Below are 18995 nucleotides of genomic sequence, written 5' to 3' on the forward strand. Positions count from 1 at the left end.
AGTAAATCAAAGCAGTAAGAAATCAGTAAAGAATGCCAAATTGAGATATGAATTGAAGCCTCAGATCAGAATGGATGAATTTTATTATGACTGAATTGTATGATTGTGCTAGATGTATCCGAAAGGAGATATCTGATTTTGAAAGAAATGAACAATAATGAGTTCAATATCCATCCAAGAGTTGCCTTATCAGAAGATAAAGAAAACAGATGCAACAGAATTCGTGCGTTCGAGAGTTTAAACGCGTAGAGAGTTTCAGTTGAAGTTGAAAAGCATTGACCAGATGTGTTCTGTGACAGTTTAGAAACTTCCGACTCGGAATGAGATCACGATTTGGAAGATCATGTCACTACAACTACCAAGATAAATCAGTATGCATCATGTAAACTGTGGTAATTATGATCAGATTGATTTGAATTATTGAATAAGATGATATCGAGTATGACCAGATCACTGATTTGTGGAACAAAATCGTTGCGAGATGCATAGTAAGCCAAAGATTATTGTTTCAAATTGAGACATTGGATTTACTATTGAGTTGTGATATGAATTATCAGAAGCTCTAAGTATTTTTAGATGTGAGAATACGGTATATTATCCTTGGATTGATGGATAGTCAGAGCAGACTAATCAGATTTCAAGAATGAACTGTATCAGATATGATACATATATGAATAGATAGTTGTTCAGAAATTAATGTTATGATAAAATTACAGGAATGATTGAAATCTATTGTCATGATAGAGACTTTAGATTTATTTGATAGAATGTGGCATCGATTGTTTGATATTCTGAGTATTGGTTATATGTGATTGCATTATATCATTCTTTGATCGATGGATTATCTGAGTTGATTTTCCAGATTTTGAGGATATTCTCAAAACTATAGTACCTGATTCGGTATTAGTTGACTTGATGTATTGCCAATTGATTATTATGATTCCTGTAGAAGCTATTGAGTTGATATCGAAATAGTGGTCTGATTATACAATGAGAAGAAAATCAAATTTCTTTGTGTTGAAATTATATTTCAGAAATATCAGATATCAGATCGGATTTTATTTGAGAAATGCAGAGACTGCGAATATGAATTTGTATAGAATAAAAGAAGAGTAGTATATGATATACAGATTCAGAATATGAATGTTTAATACAAAAGTGAAAGCTATGAATAGAATGACAGTGTAGACTTGATATATGTTCTATGCAGAGCATAGAATGATATAGAGAAAGAAACAAGTCGTCACAAAAGTTAAACTTCACTGTATGAGATTTCACACAGAGTAAGTGAAATCATTGAAAGATTTATTCTTTCCAGCTCAATATGATGGATCATATTTGTTCCACGCATCTAAATTAGGGAATTGTCAGTTAGATTATTCCTGTGTACTTTAATCAGACGATGTAAATATTGAAAATATTTTGAGTTAAGTCGAGTATTCGACGAGTCCTTGATTTGGGATAAGAAACAACTCAGAGAGATTTCTTTTCAGATTAATTAAAGTACTAGAGAATAGACGCTGAATAGAAGAGATAACCTGACCAGAGATTAAGAGATGAAATACGAAGTTCAGAGTTATATGATTGAAGTGAGAATCACTTCAGATAATTATTAAGTCTATCAAATTTGATATTCAGATTGAATGTGATTCCGTGGACGAAATCATTTCTTAGAAGGGAGGAATTGTAAGGCGTAAAAATATTAAGTTATTAATTTTGTAATTTGAGAATTAAATTCCGTATTTTGAAAAATATTAATTGGAGAATTTATGGAAATTAGAGATTTAATTTCCGAGCCGAAAATATTTAATTTGAGAATTTACGGATTTTGAGAATTAATTTCCGGGATTCTTAAATTAAAAGAATAAAATATTCGAATTGAATATTTATGTAATTTAAGATTAAATTCCAAGTTTAGAGAATTTAAGAGGATTTAATTTGAAGATGCAAACTGATCAGGGGTTGATTTGAAAATATCTATGTTTCAAGGGCTAAAGTGCAATTTATCCTTTTAATTTTAATCCGAAAATATTTAATTTGAGAATTTTGGAATTTAGAATTAAATTCTAATATTCTTAAATTATTTGGGATTGAAATTGAATTAAATCGCTTGTCCGGGGACTGATTTGCAATTACTAAAGAGTTCAGGGACTAAACGGCAATTTGCTAATATATATCTAAACTTCCACTTGATATATCAGCATATTCACGTGAATTACGGATCAGAAGAGGGAGAAAAACCAGCAGCACCTACACGCCATTTCCATCCTTTCTAAAGCTCCGATTTTGCTTTATCCGTCCGTCAGAATTAAGATTTGAACATATATTCGCGATCACGGCTTCGAGTCCTACATTTTTACTTAAGTATTACGAAGTTATACGATTTTTGAAATTTTATGATATTGTTAGAATTGAGATTTTATTGAATAAATGATAGTTATGTTTTTATTGCATTTGTTAGTGTCATTTTGTTGTCGTTTTGCATTTGTTTACATGTTTTGTTGTTGCATTTTGTTCATATTTCATTTTCCGTGTTTGCATGATTGGTTTCTCAGTTTTGTGGTTAGGTTGTGCATCTTTGCGGAGATTTGGAAGGAACTTTGGAGTCATAGAAATGCTGGAATATCTGAAGAATGTTTGGCCGCTCGATCTGCAGGATGTTACCGATCGAGCGGGTGCTTTATGATGAAGACAGTAGGCTCGGATGTTTTGGCCGCTCGATCTGCAGAAGTTCACCGATCGAGCGGCGCGCAAGTTTTGATGTCAGTAGCCTTGGGATATTTTGGCCGCTCGATCGGCCAATGTTTACCGATCGAGCGGGCGTCGCGATCCGGAAAGAATTTTATATTTTTGAAAACTTTGTTATTTTAGCTTCTATGCTTTATTAGACTCTTAATTCCGTTTTTGAGGAGATTATTTTCACAATTTGAGACTCTCTCTTGGAGGATAGGTTTTGTTCTTCAATTTTCTCTCAAGTTTTCTTCTTTTCTTTGAATTATTCTTGAATTTTCATGAATCGTTGTGGCTAAGTTTTAATACTTGGTTGAGGGAGACGAAACCTTGATATATTTTATTCATGAGATTCGATTTGTGATGTTTAATTCTTGTTAAGTATCAATATTTGATCTGGTTTATTTCATGTTTGTATGCGAGATTTTAGGATTGGACATCTTAGGATTTTGTTTTGCAAGCTATAGCTAAATTAGAATTCAAATCCGTAATTGTTTGAATAATCTAATTTGCGAAGCAACTACGTTTGATATTTTCTGCTGTTGAATTTATTAAATTGTAGGATCAATTATTGACTAGGCTAAATACAACCGTTGGTGTTTGTGTTGTCTAGGTTCGCCAGTTTTACTAGTTTGAATGCTACCGTGGATTTAAATCTAGATTGCTGTTATCTAGGTTAATTTATTGGTAAGAGTTAATCTAGAATGCTGTTTTCTAATTAACTAAAATTAAGGTGAAACAGGAATTTGATTTTCAATGACGAATATTTAATAGGATTAATTATTTTTAGAGAATCGATGATTGAATGAATGAATATCAAGGTTGTAGTCGACTGATACCAAGTCTCGTCTCTTATTGATTTCTCCAGTTTAATTTTCAATCTTGCATGATAGTGATAATTTGAATATTTAATTACTTAAATTTCTTAGTAGTTAGTCCAAACTTCAAAACCTTTTTTTATTTATTTAGAACGCATTAAATTTACCTTTCCTCGTGGGAACGATCCCTACTCACACTACTACATTTTTTAGTGATTATCTGATTGAGTCGGGTAATTTGGGCGTGACACGATCAAGCGCTACCAAATTTTGGCGCCGTTGCCGGGGAACGGTGTTAATTTTTTGTGTTCTTTTTCTTTTCTTTTTTGTTTTATTTTGTTTAATCTCACCCTCTTCTCTTTTCTTTGTTTCTAGTTCTCTCTAGTTCATGCTTCAGTTGATTTTGCTGAAGAAGACTTTCTCTACGATCCGGAGATTGAAAGAACTTTGCATAGGCGAAGGAGAGAACTCCGAAGGCAACAACAAGAAGCCGCTGCTCGAGCTGCTTTTCCAGAAGAAGAGATGGCTGCCAATGCTAACCTGAGTCTAAGACAATTGGGCACTCCTGACCCCAATCAACAACCTTTATGCATTACTTTTCCTACATTAGAAAATAATGCAACTTTTGAGCTTAAGTCTGGATTAATTCACTTACTACCTTCCTTTCATGGTCTTTCAGGTGAGGATCCAAATAAACACTTGATGGAATTTCACGTGGTCTGAACGAGTAAGAAACCCCATGGAGTGACAGAGGAGCAGATTCAGCTGAGAGCTTTTCCTTTCTCTTTGAAGAGTGCTGCTAATGATTGGCTATACTACTTGCCCTCTGGGTCTATCACGACTTGGACAGAGATGAAAAGAACTTTCCTGGAGAAATACTTTCCAGCCTCTAGAGCTGCGAACATCCGGAAAGAAATCTATGGAATCAAGCAATACTCCGGGGAATCACTGCATGAATACTGGGAGCGGTTCAAGAAGCTTTGTGCTAGCTGTCTGCAACACCAGATAAGTGAAAATCAATTAATACAATTTTGCTATGAAGGTTTGTTACCTCATGACAGGAGTATGCTAGACGCAGCCAGTGGAGGAGTTTTTGTAGATAAAACTCCGGTACAAGCGAGGAATCTGATAGAGAATATGGCTGCCAATTCTCAACAATTTGGCACCATCAGGAATGAGCATGTACAAAAGATGAACAACGAGGTAAATGTCTCTTCCCTTGAGCAAAAATTAATTGAATTGACGTCTCTTGTGCGTCAGATGGCTGTAGGGAATGGACAGACTGCAAAGGCATGTGGAATTTGTGCTGCAGTGGGACACACTACTGATATGTGTCCCACACTTCAAGAAGATTCGGTTGAATAGGTCAATGCTACTGGAGGATTTCCTGGACCACCACAGCGGAAATATGATCCTTATTCCAACACATACAATCCTGGTTGGAAGGATCATCCGAATCTGAGATATGGAAACCCTCAAGCAAATCAATCGGGGACTCAAGCACCACCGCACAATCATACTTATAGGCCTTCGTATCCTCAACAGCAGCAGCGTCCTCAAATTCCAAATCCAGGTGAGTTTCTTGAAAATATCGTTAAAGATCTTGATACTAACACTGTAGCTTTTCAACAGGAAACCATAACAAGTATTCAAAACTTGAATACCCAGATGGGACAGCTCGCCACCGCCATCAATAAGCTGGAAGCACAACACTCCAATGCTTTACCATCTCAGACAATTCCGAATCCAAGAGAAAACGCAAGTGCAATTACTTTAAGGAATGGGAAGGAGTTGAAGATCAAGGAAAAAGAAGTGGAGGCTTCAACCAAGGAGAAGCCACAAGAAGAACCGAAGGCGACTGATGGCGAAGCATCTATGGAAGAAGCGCCAAGAGGTGAGTTTCCTCCCCTTTCTGAATATAAGCTTGTTGCCCCTTTTCCCTTAGCACTTAAGGAATCTAGAAAAGATGAAGGGATAAAGGATCTTTATGAAACTTTTCGTATATGTGAGGTTAATATTCAGTTGTTAGATGCCATTAAGCAGGTACCTCGATACGCAAAGTTTTTGAAGGAATTGTGCACAGAAAAGAGGAAGCAGACACTGAAGGGTTGTCAAAAAGTGGAACTTGGTGAGAACGTATCTGCTGTGATCCAACGAAAATTGCCCGCAAAATGCAAGGATCCAGGTATGTTTTCTATCCCATGCACTATAGGGAATGTTAGACTTGAGAAGGCCATGTTGGATCTAGGAGCATCAATCAATGTTATGCCATATTCTATCTATGCATCCTTGAAACTTGGTCCATTGAACAAAACTGGAATTGTTATTCAGTTAGCGGATAGGTCTAATGCATACCCTAGGGGAGTAGTGGAGGATGTGTTAGTGCAAGTAAATGAATTAGTATTTCCTGCAGATTTTTATGTGCTAGACATGGAAAACGGTGATCATAATAGTCCTATTTTGTTAGGCAGACCATTCTTGAAAACATCCACGACTAAAATTGATGTTCACAGTGGCACACTTACTATGGAATTTGATGGCAAGGTTGTGAAATTTAATATTTATGATGCTATGAAATTTCCTGATAGTGATGATTGTGTGTTTTCTGTTGATATTGTGGATTACTTGTGAAAGAGTGGGTGCCCAGTGAGCCAACTTGTGGCTAAGGGCTTTGATGACTCTTTGTATAAACAATCTTTTGTTTAATATGATTTACACTTTGATTAATGGCAATGACTTTATCTTTCTTCATATTGTTATATTGTGATATACTATTGTTGTTTTGATAAAGACCTTGAATATACTATAGTGTATGTAAGATGTGGTAGAACATGGGGATGTCTATCATGAAACACATCTTATAGTCACTGTATATTCTAAACTGTTCCTAGTCAATTGAGCCGTCCGATAATAAGGATAAGGATCGCTCGAGTTTGAGACTAGCATTTGCGATGCAGAGTACCACGTTTCATTGGTAAGGAACATAGAGATGTTCGAAGCATGCAAATGGATATTCATACGATGAATGATCGAACTACCCTATCCGGACTTTCCAAGTGGTTATCACTTATCGAGTGGATAAAGTCCGCGGTTTTGGTTGTACACCATTAGTCCTTACTACTTGAAACATCATTGAGACTCTATATGCTAGTACTGTGCTTTGAATCGTTTACCGACTCTATTGGGGTCATCAGGTGTCGGGATTGGGTACAGTTACAACACATATAGGAGTCGATGCTTTGTTGTCAAGGATTCACCACATACTTGCGAGTGTGGATATCCTATGCGATCTGAGGAGATATTAGTGTGACGAATCTCTGGCCAGAGTACATGATGTGGTTTAAGAAATGGTTTCTTAGTAGCACATGCGATGTCACTATTTGATCTTCAAGATGTATTGCATAGTTATCGAATCTCGAACGACTCTCGATATACCAATGGTTGTTGATTCGATCGGGATATATGGATGAAGGGACCGTACTGTACGCTAACCAAAATCTATTGGTTCTTGCAGGCACTATCAGTGATACCTAGGAAATCATGGGGCGATGTTGCTAGGCGCTCTTACCATGATTCGATGGGCAAGTCGAAAATTGTTGTTCCGAGTCACAAGGAGTTGTGAGCCCACGGCTAGCTGTATCCCTGAACCATTGAGGGTCACATAGAGTAATGGATTTTTAATCCCCGTTGAGATAGTTAAATTTAAAGAGTTAAATTTAATGAACAAAGAAGTTGGACTTCTTAATTATGAGTAGAGGAGTAAGATTTCCTAAAATGACATAAGGATGAGCATTTTTGGAAACCACTGAATTCGGATTCAGAAAAATTTATCTTGACTTTAAAAGGTGCAGAAATGGTTTTTGTGCACATTGGTGAAATCGGTTTATCAATCGGAGTCACGATGAATTTTATATTAATTTCTGAACATGCGGGCTTTGCTTGTCGGGCTTGAACTTATGACTAATGGGCCCTAAGCTGTTAGTGGCCTGCATTATAAATAAGTTATTGCAGTACAGAAATTACATACAACAGGTCACAAAATTTTCGAAAAACCCTAGAATTTTTCCTCTGAAGTGGCCGGCCCCTTTTTCCCTCTGCTCGGTAAAATCCAGTCTGTGAATTTTGAATTACAGTCTGGTTTAACGGATCAAATTCGTTAATCTCTTCGTAGAAACTTCTGATAGATTTTCTAGTGCAATCTATCAGAGGGATTAAATATCCGTTCGTGGACCTGATTGAAGAACAGTTCGTCCATCAGTTCCAGGGATATACAACAAGAGCAGAGCAATCTGTTGGTGTCCATAATCTCGCTTCGAGATTGGAGGTAAAAATTTATAATCGTTATTTAATTTTTACACACACACAATTTAATCGTAAGGTTGATACCCATTATGGAATCGTTCCATATAAAAATTTTTAAACTTCCGCTGCACCGGGTATCAATCCTGATTGATCTGATCGCCGCGTTCTCCAACAGTGGTATCAGAGCCAGGTTGCTCAGATCAAGCGATTAAATTAATCGATTGTACAAAAAATTTTTAAGCCTCGGTTTTTGAAACAAAATAAATATTTTAAAAATAAAAAAAAAAATTCGGGCAAAAACCCGGGCAGCGATTGGATCGCTGCCCGGGGGGGGGGGGGGGGCACCGATGGTCGCTGCCCATGGGCAGCGTTCACGGCGCTGCCCAGGGCAGCGATCGTCGCTACCCTAGGGGCAGCCGGGCTGCCCGGCCCGACCCCATTAGGGCGCGGGCAGCCCGGGAATGTCCCGGGCGGCCCGCGGGAAAAATTAATTTTTTTAATTTTTAAATTAAATTTTAATATGTTAAAATTCTATTTTTGGTCCGATCGAAAATTGTTTTTGATTGGTCCACGAGGCGTCGGATCGAATTGTTCGAGTCCGAAAATTTTAAAATTGATTTTTGGATAAATTTGAATTTTTGGAAAATTTAAATATTTTATCCGTTAAATTGAATTTTGAAATTAATTATTTTTGGTACAATTGATGATAAGATATGATCTTATGGATATATTGAGTAAAATATGATTTTATGTATAAAATTGGATTTTATGGATAAAATATGATTTTATTTGATAAAAAGATAAAATATGATTTTGTATGTAAAATAAGATTTTATGTATGAAATATGATTTTATCCTTTTAAATTTAAATTGTCATTGCATGTTATCCAATAAATTAATTTTGAATTAAATGTTATTGGATAAGGATGATCGATTGCCATGACCAATTTTTTAGGTGTATGTTAGGAATTTACATTTGTTTTTATTGTTGTTGGTTTTATTAATGGGCCTGGTTTATGGCCCAATATGAATTGTCATATGTAATAAAAGTGGGCTTGGTTTATGGCCCGTTCCCACCCCTTAAAAATGTATCCCCTACTTGTCATTGTTATTTATTGTAAATACATTAGATTTAGTGGGAGATGAAGATTTGAAGACAGTGGTGGGCCCAGCAGACAATAAAGACAGAAGAAATATAAATTGGAAGCTCAATGTAATAGGATTGCATTGCATACTGCATATTACCTAGGATTGGACTAAGACTCGTGATTGGCAACCACGGGTCGATTAGAAATGGAATCGATCATCCTATATAATATGTGATATTATAGTTGTATGCATGTTTTAGACAAAATTGTGTGAATCCGACAAGCATACAAAATTTTAAAAATGATGAGACAAATTTTCAAAATTAAAATCCCTCATTTTCAATATGATTTAAAATTGATATCAAGATAAATAAAGGAAATTTAAATTTGTTTAAATGTTCCTACCTTCCATCAACGATCAATGTATGAGATGCTACCCGCGGATACGGTCCGACTCATATTATTGGGGGGGCCCGTTCGTCGGAAAGCTGTACATTGGATCGACACATGTTGTAAGTTGGGTGGAACTCCCATGGGATCGGCTCATATTATTGGGGGATCCACATGGCGACCGTCCATCACAACTTAATATTGATGGGCCATCTTGACATGTCACAATAAACGGCGTCATATTATTGGGCCCTTATTGGACATGAGGTAAAAACGTGGAGGTTGCTTTGGAAGCAATTGGGCTCTACCTTTTGAAAATTATGGTTGGCTGATATTATTCGGGACCATAGTTTGTCAATTGGACTCCATGTTCTCACTAAGGAAAACAGTTTCCCGTTTTCACTAGAGGGTAGTGAAATCGTTAAAATAGTGGGAGTGAGATTCATAAAATAAATTTCGCCTATTTTATGTCTTAGTAAATTAATTAAACAATCATCGATAATTGTCTGTTTCATCTCAGTAATCCACATGTTTCTATTCTCCAACAAAACAAACTTATTGGCGCAAACAATACAGAATGATTCCATAAGTTAAGATTGTCCTAAGTTCGTAAAAGATTTTCTAAGTGTTAGAAAAAGCTTCTCCGAAAAACAGCCCCGGCTGATGTAACTGCCGAAAGGTTGGCCGAACTAGAGAAATGGTTGGACCATGATCTCAAGGCAAAATGTTACATGCAAAATTGGACAAGTCTAAACAAGTTTGCCATTACTGCAAGAAACCCGGTCATTGGAAACGTAACTGCAAGGAATACCTCGAGCAGTTGCGAACTGCAAAGGGTATGTTTTACATTGAAATAAATGTTTTTCTTAATACTACTTCTTGGGTATTGGATACCAGATGTAGATCTCATATTTGCAATGAGTTGCAAATGATGACAAGAAGTCGCAGGCTTAGAATGGTTGAGACCCAGCTGAGGCTCGGAAATGGTTCCAGAGTTGAAGCTAAAGCTGTGGGAGATATTTATTTAATTTTGCAGAACGGTTTTAAGTTACTTTTGAGAGATGTTTTATTTGTTCCGGATTTGATTAAAAACATTATTTCTGTTTTTATGCTTGATAGAGATGGTTATTCTTGCAATTTTGTGAATGAGATTTGCAATATTTACAAGAATGAATGTTTGATTGGAAATGGACAACTTGAAAATGATCTATATAACTTAAAACTAAAAGACGTTCCAATAAATTATGTTGATAAACCGGCAACAACAAACAAAAGGAAAATCGATAGCCAAAACCCGGCAAACCTTTGGCATGCTAGGCTAGGTCATATTTCCTCAAGGAGGATGAACAAGCTAGTGGGAGAGGGCATGTTTGATATGTCTGATATTAACTCTCTACCTACTTGTGAATCCTGCCTAAAAGGAAAAATGACTAAATCTCCTTTTAAGGGGAAACCTGAGCGTAGTCAAAATCTGTTGGATTTGATCCATACAGATGTTTGTGGTCCATTTAGAGTTGGTACTCAATATGGCCACACCTACTTCATTACCTTTACTGATGATTACTCTAGGTATGAGTATTTATATTTAATGAAATATAAGTCTGAAGCATTTGAAAAGTTCAAAGAATTCAAGGCTGAAGTAGAAAACAAGCTAGGTAAAAGTATTAAAGCACTTCGATCGGATCGAGGTGGAGAATACTTGAGTACCGAGTTTTTGGACTATCTGAAAGAGAATGAGATTCTCTCTCAGTGGACTCCTCCTATGACACCACAACTTAATGGTGTATCGGAGCGTCGTAATCGAACTTTGTTGGACATGGTTCGGTCCATGATGAGCTTCACTGAGCTTCCACCTTCGTTTTGGGGCTATGCGCTTGAAACGGCGGTATTGTTGTTGAACAACGTTCACACTAAAGCAGTGGACAAAACACCATACGAGTTATGGAATGGCAAAGCTCCTAAGTATTCGTACTTGAGGATTTGGGGATGTCCTGCTTACGTGAAGCGGACAGTGGGAGATAAGTTGGATAGTCGATCCAGCTTATGTTATTTTGTAGGGTATCCGAAGAATTCAATCGGATATTATTTCTATTATCCTGCTGAAACAAAGGTATTTGTTTCAAGGAATGCCACCTTCTTGGAGAAGGAGTTCTTATTGGATAAGAAAGGCGAGATGATGGAACTCGAAGAAATTCGAAAAGAACCCAAAATACAAAATAACGATCCTACACCTCAGGAACCATTGATAGACACGCCTGTACCTAGAAGATCCGAGAGGACTTCTAGACCTCCTATTCGATATGGTCTTCTTCTTGAAGGGGATCAAGATGAACCCGATGTTGGATGTGATCCAAGAAACTTCAAGGAAGCAATTTCTGATGCGGATTCAAATTTATGGCTTGAAGCTATGCAGTCGGAAATAGATTCGATGCATACAAACCAAGTTTGGTCTTTAGTAGATCCTCCCGATGGAATTGTTCCAATAGGGTGTAAATGGATCTACAAGAGAAAGCTTGGGCCTGATGGTAAGGTATTGACCTACAAGGCGCGATTGGTGGCAAAAGGTTATACTCGAAGACAAGGAGTTGACTATGATGAAACCTTTTCACTAGATGCAATGTTCAAGTCCATAAGAATCCTTATTGCCATAGCTGCTTGGTATGACTATGAGATATGGCAAATGGATGTGAAGACTGCTTTTCTTAATAGAGACATTAAGGAAAAAATCTATATGAAGCAGCCTGAGGGGTACACATCCATGGGAAGCGAGCATAAGGTATGCAAGCTTCAGAGATCAATTTATGGTCTAAAACAAGCATCAAGAAGTTGGAACCAGAAATTTGATGAAACAATAAAGGATTTTGGTTTCATAAAGAACCCGGAGGAACCATGCGTGTACAAGAAAGTAGTTAAGGATGCTGTGACATTCTTAGTACTTTATGTTGATGACATCCTACTCATTGGGAATGATGTAGGGATGTTGCAGTCAACAAAGATATGGTTATCAGGTAGATTCTCGATGAAGGATTTGGGTGAGGCATCCTATATTCTTGGGATACAGATCTATAGAGATAGATCTAAGAGAATGATAGGACTCACTCAATCAACCTACATCGACACCATATTGAAACGGTTTTCAATTGATGGGTCCAAGAGAGGACATCTACCCATGTGTCATGGAGTTTCTCTATCCAAGTCTATGTGTCCCAAGACGGATGAAGAGATAGAGAAAATGACACATGTACCATATGCGTCAGCTATAGGTAGTATCATCTACCAGACCGGATGTAGCATTTGCTCTGAGTGTCACGAGCAGATATCAAGCTAATCCCGGTCAAATGCATTGGAAAGCCGTGAAAGACATTCTTAAGTACTTACGAAGGACTAAGAATATGTTCATGGTATATGGAGGAAGAGAACTAAAATTGGAAGGCTATACCGACTCTAGCTTCTAAAGTGACGTGGATGACTCGAAGTCAACCTCTGGATTTGTGTTCATGCTCAATGGCGGTGCTGTCTCTTGGAAGAGTTCCAAGAAGGACACCACAGCGGATTCCACCACTGAGGCAGAATACATTGCAGCATCAGCTGCTGCTAAAGAGGCCGTTTGGATGAGGAATTTCGTCCAAGAGTTGGGCGTCATTCCTGAAGTTGTTGGTCCAGTCCCGGTGTACTGTGACAACACGGGTGCCGTTGCTCAGGCAAAGGAACCAAGGTCTCATCAAAGATCCAAACACGTACTGAGGAAATACCACATCATCCGGGAGATTGTGAAAAGAGGAGACATCACTGTCGAAAGAGTGGCCTCTGCAGACAATATCGCTGATCCACTTACTAAGCCCTTGCCAGGACCATTATTTGACAAACATCGCGAAGCAATGGGTCTACGTAGTATGACTAGTTGGCTATAGGGCAAGTGGGAGATTGAAAGAGTGGGTGCCCAGTGAGCCAACTTGTGGCTAAGGGCTTTGATGACTCTTTGTATAAACAATCTTTTTTTTAATATGATTTACACTTTGATTAATGGCAATGACTTTATCTTTCTTCATATTGTTATATTGTGATATACTATTGTTGTTTTGATAAAGACCTTGAATATACTATAGTGTATGTAAGATGTGGTAGAACATGGGAATGTCTATCATGAAACACATCTTATAGTCACTGTATATTCTAAACTGTTCCTAGTCGATTGAGCCGTCCGATAATAAGGATAAGGATCGCTCGAGTTTGAGACTAGCATTTGCGATGCAGAGTACCACGTTTCATTGGTAAGGAACATAGAGATGTTCGAAGCATGCAAATGGATATTCATACGATGAATGATCGAACTACCCTATCCGGACTTTTCAAGTGGTTATCACTTATCGAGTGGATAAAGTCCGCGGTTTTGGTTGTACACCATTAGTCCTTACTACTTGAAACATCATTGAGACTCTATATGCTAGTACTGTGCTTTGACTCGTTTACCGACTCTATTGGGGTCATCAGGTGTCGGGATTGGGTACAGTTACAACACATATAGGAGTCGATGCTTTGTTGTCAAGGATTCACCACATACTTGCGAGTGTAGATATCCTATGCGATCTGAGGAGATATTAGTGTGACGAATCTCTGGCCAGAGTACATGATGTGGTTTAAGAAATGGTTTCTTAGTAGCACATGCGATGTCAGTATTTGATCTTCAAGATGTATTGCATAGTTATCGAATCTCGAACGACTCTCGATATACCAATGGTTGTTGATTCGATCGGGATATATGGATGAAGGGACCGTACTGTATGCTAACCAAAATCTATTGGTTCTTGCAGGCACTATCAGTGATACCTAGGGAATCATGGGGCGATGTTGCTAGGCGCTCTTACCATGATTCGATGGGCAAGTCGGAAATTGTTGTTCCGAGTCACAAGGAGTTGTGAGCCCACGGCTAGCTGTATCCCTGAACCATTGAGGGTCACACAGAGTAATGGATTTTTAATCCCCGTTGAGATAGTTAAATTTAAAGAGCTAAATTTAATGAACAAAGAAGTTGGACTTCTTAATTATGAGTAGAGGAGTAAGATTTCCTAAAATGACATAGGGATGGGCATTTTTGGAAACCACTGAATTCGGATTCAGAAAAATTTATCTTGACTTTAAAAGGTGCAGAAATGGTTTCTGTGCACATTGGTGAAATCGGTTTATCAATCGGAGTCACGATGAATTTTATATTAATTTCTGAACATGCGGGCTTTGCTTGTCGGGCTTGAACTTAAGACTAATGGGCCCTAAGCTGTTAGTGGCCTGCATTATAAATAAGTTATTGCAGTACAGAAATTACATACAACAGGTCACAAAATTTTCGAAAAACCCTAGAATTTTTCCTCTGAAGTGGCCGGCCCCTTTTCCCCTCTGCTCGGTAAAATCCAGTCTGTGAATTTTGAATTACAGTCTGGTTTAACGGATCAAATTCGTTAATCTCTTCGTAGAAACTTCTGATAGATTTTCTAGTGCAATCTATCAGAGGGATTAAATATCCGTTCGTGGACCTGATTGAAGAACAGTTCGTCCATCAGTTCCAGGGATATACAACAAGAGCAGAGCAATCTGTTGGTGTCCATAATCTCGCTTCGAGATTGGAGGTAAAAATTTATAATCGTTATTTAATTTTTACACACACACAATTTAATCGTAAGGTTGATACTCATTATGGAATCGTTCCATATAAAAATTTTTAAACTTCCGCTGCACCGGGTATCAATCCTGATTGATCTGATCGCCGCGTTCTCCAACAACTTGGCACAAGATTATTGTGAGCATGCAAGAAAAGATGATCTAGAGGTGGCTATTATTGCACCCATTCAGCAGAATGATGGAATTGGATTCAGCGAGGAAGTGAAGGAGATTGAGGAAATTCTGAATAGTTCGCCTGAGCTACCTCAGTCAGGTAATGTCTCTTACATATATTTACCAATCTCTAACACTAGGCGTCTTCCATTTGTTTTGCAGGCACCAGTGGTCGAACTAAAGACACTTCCAACTCATCTTAAGTATGTTTTCGTTGTTGAAGGATAAACATTACCAGTCATAATCTCCAATAGTTTGGAAGCTGACCAAGAGGAACAACTAGTCAAGGTACTACAAGAGCACAAGACTGCTATTAGGTGGACTATAGCAGACATCAAGGGAATTAGCCCGTCCACATGCATGCACCAAATTTTGATGGAGGATGGAGCAAACCCCTCACGTCAACCGCAGAGGAAGTTGAATACACTGATGATGGAGGTGGTCAAGGCTAAAATTTTGAAACTACTTGAAGTTGGAGTCATCTACCCAATTTCTGACAGTCAGTGGGTCAGCCCAGTACAAGTGGTACCCAAGAAAACCGGGATAACTGTGGTGAAAAACAAGGATGATGAATTGGCTCCCACCCGCATTCAAAACGGGTGGAGGGTTTGTATAGATTATAGGAAGTTAAATGCGGGAACCCGAAAGGATCACTTTCCTTTGCCATTTATTGATCAAATGATTGAACGTTAACATGCCATCCTTATTATTGTTTTCTTGATGGGTATTCTGGTTATTTTCAGATTGCGATTGCGCCAGAGGATCAAGAAAAGACGACATTCACATGCCCGTTTGGCACCTTTGCGTATCGACGGATGCCCTTTGGACTTTGCAATGCACCGGCTACTTTCCAACGGTGTATGGTTAGTATTTTTTCGGACTTCACTGAGCATATCTTAGAAGTTTTCATGGATGATTTTACTGTCTATTGTGATTCATTCGAAAATTTTCTGTCTAACCTTGCACTTGTCCTTAAAAGGTGTGTTGAAACCAACTTGGTTTTAAATTCTGAAAAATGTCATTTTATAGTTAGGCAAGGTGTTGTATTGGGTCATGTCCTTTCATCTAAGGGAATAGAGGTAGATAAGGCTAAAATCGATATCATTCAGTATCTTTCTTATCCCACATGTGTGCGGGAAGTGCGTTCTTTTCTTGGCTATCCAGGTTTCTACAGGAGATACATTCAGGACTTCGCCAAGATAGCATCCCTCATGTGCAAGCTGTTGCAAAAAGATGTCCCGTTTGAGTTTGATGCACCATGCAAAACATCTTTGATCAACTCAAAGATTCCTTGACATCTGCACCAATAATCCAGCCACCGGATTGGAGCAAGCCATTCGAGATCATGTGTGATGCCAATGACTATGCAGTTGGCGTTGTTTTAGGACAAAAAGTTGGGAAAGCATCGCATGCTATATACTACGCTTCGCGTATCCTGAACGATGCCCAACGAAACTACTCCACCACTGAAAAAGAGCTTTTAGCTGTGGTCTTTGCATTAGAAAAATTTCGCTCTTATTTACTTGGTACTAAAGTTATTGTTTACTCTGATCATGCAGCTCTTCGTTTTCTGATGGCGAAGAAGGAGGCAAAACCAAGGCTGATCCGATGGATACTACTTATGAGCGAATTTGATGTAGAAATCAAAGACAAAAGAGGGACCGAGAATCAAGTCGCTGATCACTTGAGTCGCCTAGTTCATGTTGATGAGGAGCTGAATTTGCGAGAAGAATTTCCTGATGAGCAATTTGAAACAACTACTACTAATAAATGCGAATTTTTTTTTTATACTAAAAATAATACTATACATATACGCCCATACATATATGTATAAACATAAAAGAAATAATATTACTACATAAAAATAACTTAAATACTTGCTGAAAATATCATTATGCATGAAATAAAAATACTAAGTTTGATAATGCAAAATTCCCATAAATAAAAAAAAATGAACTTGTTTAAAAACTCAACATAATAAAAATAAATGTTTCTTAAACATCAACTAAAATCTGCGACGGTCACGGGGTCCACTGCCAGCTCGCTTATACGTCCTCGCCACCGGTAGGAGCAACATTATAATCATCTGACTCACCTGCACCATATAAGCGTAGTGAGCCTAGGGGCTCAACATGTCTAACCCTTTATAGCAAGGTTAAAAATAATGTATCACATAATTATACTAATACATATACATGTACATTCATGCATGCTCTTAAAAATATACAATGTAACTTATTACATGCAAAGACTTAATTCATAACATAGCCTCATCATACTAATCATAACATACATATATAACTAGAGCATGACTTAATCATAAATAACTGTGAAGGTTATATCCGTAAATGTGGCTCGTAAACATGAGCGACTGATCAGTCTGAGAACCATCGGACGTGGCGGTGGATAAATCCACCTCTATGCTGGTAGTAAACTACCTCTGTGCCAGTGGTAAAACCACTTCTATGCCGGTAGTAGAACTACCTCTGTGCCGGTGGTAAACCACCTCTGTGCCGCCACATCACTTCAATTTCCATAAAAATATTTTTCATGCTCAATTCTTGATCATAAACACATCATAAAATATTTCATGTATGCATGCACTTAAAAATGAGTCCATAATATATATTTAATTATTTTCATAACATATATACTTATACTTAAAATAAACTTCATGCATAAAATAAATTAAATATATATTCCGAACTTAGTAAATTTTCATGGGTTGGTCCAGACTGCTGATCACTCACTCTAAGCTCATTAAACTTAAATAAAAGCCCAATAAAAATAAATTCTTAATTAAGTGTCATTAATCATAATTGGGCCTAAATAAAACATTTATGCCCATTAACTTAATCTAAGCCCAAAAATCATGTTTTATCCCAAATAACTTAATTAAACTTAACCGCACCTAAATAAAAATATTTAAGCCCATTAACTTAATTAAACCCCATAAAACTCTAGACTGTCCCAAAAATCCACTGACTGACCCAAAAATTCCCATGGGCTCCCAAGCCCATAAAATTCATTGGGCTAACTTAAATATACTATTTAAGGACCAAATTAAATTATTTGGAGGCCCAAATAATTTTCTAAACATTTAATTAACCCAAAAACTACTTAAACTCTTAATTACTAAAAAAAATTAAAATACCCGAGCACGACCCACCTAACCCGGACCCGAACACCCCAGACCCAACCCATGACACCCCAGACCCGACCCGGACCAAGCCCTGGCCCAGTCCGACCCCATAATCCAGCCCGAACCCACACCCTCTCCCATATTCCCTCTCGGCTGCGTGCAGCAGCCCTGGACTGTCCGGCCACGACCGGCCAGACCTTCCCAAGGTCCTGCCGGTCCTAACCTGGCTATGGGTTGGCTGGTTCATGACCATGCATGAACCAGCCGAACCACTTTCCCCAAAAACTAATGCTGTGAGTCCACATGCACCAATCCTTGCCCAGCCCTGAACCCGTTCGAACCAGCCCCTGACCAACCATTCCACTCGACACTAAGGACCCTCATGCACCCATAGGACTCGAACCAGCAGCCGTTCACACACCATGTCAAGAGGAAAACCGTGAGGAAGACAATACATGCAAGAAACACGAGGTTTCAGAAAGAACAAATATGAATCCTTATAAATTCAAAAAAAGCCGCAGAAAAATATGAAAAACTCAGTAGATCCAACATAAAACGTTAATTAGGAAGGAATTTAAACATGCCTTGAAGATTTATTTGAAGCTAAACGTGCGTGTATGGGTTCCGGGGCGACGAACTCCAACTTTTCTGAGGAAATCGGCTATGGAGGATGTTGGGAGGTGGCTGATCGTGAAGAGA

The sequence above is a fragment of the Henckelia pumila genome, chromosome 3 (genome assembly GCF_033568475.1).
Source record: "Henckelia pumila isolate YLH828 chromosome 3, ASM3356847v2, whole genome shotgun sequence".
Taxonomy (NCBI): Eukaryota; Viridiplantae; Streptophyta; class Magnoliopsida; order Lamiales; family Gesneriaceae; genus Henckelia; species Henckelia pumila.